The sequence below is a fragment of the Eleginops maclovinus genome, chromosome 18 (assembly GCF_036324505.1).
Source record: "Eleginops maclovinus isolate JMC-PN-2008 ecotype Puerto Natales chromosome 18, JC_Emac_rtc_rv5, whole genome shotgun sequence".
NCBI classification, from domain to species: domain Eukaryota; kingdom Metazoa; phylum Chordata; class Actinopteri; order Perciformes; family Eleginopidae; genus Eleginops; species Eleginops maclovinus.
This window is the reverse complement of record NC_086366.1, coordinates 23953068-23957313: the sequence shown is the minus strand read 5'-3', so window position 1 is coordinate 23957313 and position 4246 is coordinate 23953068. Positions and strand designations below refer to the sequence as shown.

Below are 4246 nucleotides of genomic sequence, written 5' to 3'. Positions count from 1 at the left end.
CACAAAGAGTTTAAGTTCAGAGTTTAATCTGGAGAAAACCCTTCTCTATGCTGCTGGCAATTACAAACTATGAGCAATGTGAAAAGTCCTTCTAAAAATGCGATAAGCAATGAATAATGTAAGTAATTAAAACATACAAAATATGGATTGCAATCATTAAAGGTTCAGTATGCAAATGATGCAGGCACTATAGTTCATCTCTAACACTGCTTATGTATTATGTGTTGGCCTGAATTCCTGTCAATGGAAGAAGAAAGAAAACAAAAACAGAATGCAACTCAAAGGGAATGGAATGCTTTAATGAGTCTTTCACAGAGATTAGCGATACAATGACCTGCAACTTTACATGTTTGCTCTCTGGAAATGGCTACATCTGCATAAAAGAGAAGAAACACTTGTGAACCAGATGAATATAAGCAGCGACCGTTTTGGGATTAAATGGAGAACTGTTAGGAGAGCTGTTTTCCACTCAATGACGATATTTGCGTCTCATCTCTGAGCCGATGTTTGTAAATGAAGTTCATTCCTGCCACCGATGTGTCTCCCCTCCTGCTTTGACTCACCAAGCACGAGTTGGATTTGACAGTGTTGCGTAAGCCGGCCTCTACATCTACGTCTTTTACATCTATTGGTTTTGATTCATCCCTTACTACTGCACCTCTGGCTACCCAGTGAAACCTCTGGGCAGCTACGCTCAGCTCCGACTTCTGAAGCTTTCGCAGTCAAGGTGCTGCACATCCCTCCAGCTGCGGCTCACCTCTCTGAGAAATGACTCACTACGTCAATAGGGGGGGGGGACTCTCCAACACAAAGAACGTGTTGAAGCTCTTCAACACATTTGCTGTGATCTACGCACATTTGCCTCACAGCAGAAATGCTATTCAAAGATTCAACACTTCGTAAAAGGCAAGTCATGCACAGGCATTACTCATCACATTAAAGGCACAGTCTGCAATCTTTTTGACCACTCACAGTCACATGTGAGGCCTATTTACATACATACAGCACAGGAACGGAGGAGGTATATTTTACCGATAACAACACCCGAGGCAACGGGAGTTGATCTGCTACACGACTTGGTTCAATACGCAATTCTGATAGGTACATTTCCCAAATTCAGCAATCTGTTCCTGTCTGATAGCAGACCATTGCTAAGGATAGCAGACCGTTACTAAGGACACTTTGATCAAGGGACTATATGCAGTAATATCGATCTGCCGGAAGGAGCCCGGTTGTCAGCTGTCACCATAAAAACACATACGTTTTCCTCAGTCAGAAAACACCATTGAATACCTTTTGAATATTAATTAAAAGTATTTAAAAGAAAAAAAGAAAAACAACTGCACAAGAGAAGGATCGTAGTTTGAAGACAGAAAGCGAGCATGGTATAGGCTTTAGCAGTGTTAATGGAGTAGAAACTGTGAACAGACATGAATAGTTACAGAAAACCTCGGTCAGTGCGGACGTAAAGTTGTTGCTGTCGCAGTTCCATCCGTTGGTGCGCCGTGGAACCTTTTTTTTGTGCGTGTGGAAGAAATACGATCATTTTTTAGTCAATAAAATAATTTTAGTTAATATTGGGAGTCAAGTCGTTAGCATGTTTAGTATCTGGCCGTGTAATAAGCGGGATAATGTGCAGCGAGACCGGCTGATCCGGGAGCCCGACGCGAAACTTAACCCTTGTATTATGTTAACCTTTGTATTATGTTGAAAAAAAATTACATTGATTATGTCGCGGGTCATTTTGACCCATACTGTGTAAATGCACTCAAAACAGTCAAGAAAACAGGTTAAACCAATAACAACTTTATTTTAGATTACATAAACATTTAGAAAAGTGACATACAATACATTTTTAATTCCAACACTATATTTAAGAACTATTTAGTCTAATCCTCTTGTCCTCCTCCCGGGTCAAAATGATAATTCTTCCCTCCTTCTTTCCTCCTGCCATGCTCTCTCCTTCCTTCTTCTCATCCTGTTTTCCTTCTCTCTGTTCATCCTCCTCTATTCCCTTCTTTTCTCCCTTCCTTCCTTCCTTCCTTCATTCTTTCCTCCTTCCTTCCTTCTTCTCTTCCTTCCTTCCTTTCTCCCTTCTTTCCTTCCTACCTTCTTTCCTTCCTCCCTTCCTCCTTCCTTGACCAAAGAAAGCACACGGGCTACGTTTTTCCCTCTTCATGAACACATTTCTTTTTAACTTTGACTTCAACTTTAACTTCATCCCAGCGAACTTCAACTTTTCAATGTTCTCCACATTTTTCTTCAACATTTTCAATGTTCTCCACATGATGGACAGAATGTTACTGTGTGCTTTCTGCAGATGTAATTCTTGCATTTCACACAAGAGGTACTTGTTTTACTGTCCTCTCGGGAGGGACAGACCTGGCATCTTTTCCTTTTCTTTCCACCTGTGTCCACTGGATGTTGGTTGGGTGAGGTTGGGTTGGGTGAGGCTGCAGGTTGGTCGGGTGACCTGAGCTTGACCTTTTCAATGACAGCTGCAGCTGCTGGGGATTGAGCTGGCCTGGCTTGCGTCTGGATCTTGGGAGTGATAAGTGCTTTGCCGAGTTCTTCCAGGAAAAGCCGACGTCTGTACAATTTGCCGGCATTCCATTTCTGGTTGATTGCAGTCCACAGGACATAGGCATTGTAAGCAGACATGTCCACAATGTTGTAGAAAATCACCAAAGGCCAACGGGCTGTCTTGCGCTGGCATCTGTATGTTGCTGTGACTTTGTCCAGATTGTCAACTCCTCCTTTGGTGGAGTTATAATCCAGGATCATTTGTGGCTTCATGTCTTCTCTTGTGCTCAGAGATGCATCTGTGTGCATTGTACTCATTACAAGAACATTCTTGTTTCTCTTTGGGCAGTGTGAAACAACTGTTGCTTTCTCAGTGAAAGCAAATATTGAGGAATGCAGAGGTCTGCCCTGCATCTTCAGAATTTCAGTGGGAAGTTCTGGCTTATTTCTTCTGACTGTTCCCAACATGGTCAGCTTTCTCTTCTGAAGTTCATCTCCAAGGCGGTAGGATGTAAAGAAGTTGTCACATGTGATGTTATGACCTTGCAGCCCTTCACTCATTTCCAGCACCACACGCATCCCCTGATTCTTCTCAGATGTTCCTCCAGGTAGCTTTCCAGTGTATACTTGCATATTCCATGCATAGCTGGATTTTGCATCACAGGCTGCCTATATTTTGATGCCATACTTGGCGGGCTTGTTGGGCATGTACTGTCGGAAAGGACAGCGCCCCCTGAATGGAACAAGGCGCTCATCTACAGTAACATGGGGACCAGGATTGTACAACAAAGGTACAATTTCAACCCATTTATCCCACACATCTCTGATCGCAGCTAGTTTGTCTCTTTCACGTCGACCAGCTCTGGTGTCGCGGTTGTCAAAGCGGATCACACGAGATATCATGTGGAATGTCTCCAGAGACATTGTTGCACGAAAGATTGGCCTTCCATTCTCTTCATTCCATAGACTTGCAGTTGCTTCTCCCTTTGACCTGTACACTCCAGCTAATAACAGAACTCCAATGTAAGCATGCAAGTCAGTCTGATCCAGTGGCTTCCATTTCTCTTGAAACACACGTCTCCCCTCCAAGTTGGTCATTTCCAGTATAATCCTCTCTATTGGTGAGGATATGAAGAGCTGAAACGCTGATTGAATCTCATCAACTCGTGTGACAGCAAATCTTGTAGGACCGGGAGTCATTTTGATCACATTGGAAGATGACAGTCTGCCTCGGCTTGGGTGTGGTGATGTTGACCATTTTATATTACCGTCCTTAGATGCCCATGTCCCCTCTGTGGATGATGATTGCTGCATTCCTTGGTTTTCATCTGTTGGAGGAACAACGGCAGACTCGTCCTCTGAATCCTCCTCATCGTAGGAAAGTTGACAATCTGGGTCAGCAATAACATTGTCCTCTGTCTCTGAAAGATCCTCTGGTTCTGAAATATCTTCCTCTACATCACTATCCCAGTTCAAAATCTGTGATAAAGCCTCCTCAGCTGCCGTCCTTCTGGAGCTCATTTTTGGTGAGTTTGTCAAAGAGATGACATGAGAACAGTGACAAGGACAAGTGTGAGAAAGTTCCCTCTCTTCACACACCTGGCTCTGGGTCTCAGAGGCAATCAAAATACAAACAATTGTACATCAAAGTAAAAAGTACATCAAAGAGACATGTTTATTTTGGATCTGAACAGCTATTTACCCACATTAAAGGGTCTGGGTC

The 4246-nt window shown here is 43.2% G+C and overlaps 1 pseudogene; it reads right to left on the bottom strand.

Moving 5' to 3' along the window:
* Nucleotides 1-1786: 1786 nt before the first annotated feature.
* On the bottom strand, nucleotides 1787-3897 carry LOC134879879 (piggyBac transposable element-derived protein 4-like; annotated as a pseudogene).
* Nucleotides 3898-4246: the final 349 nt, after the last annotated feature.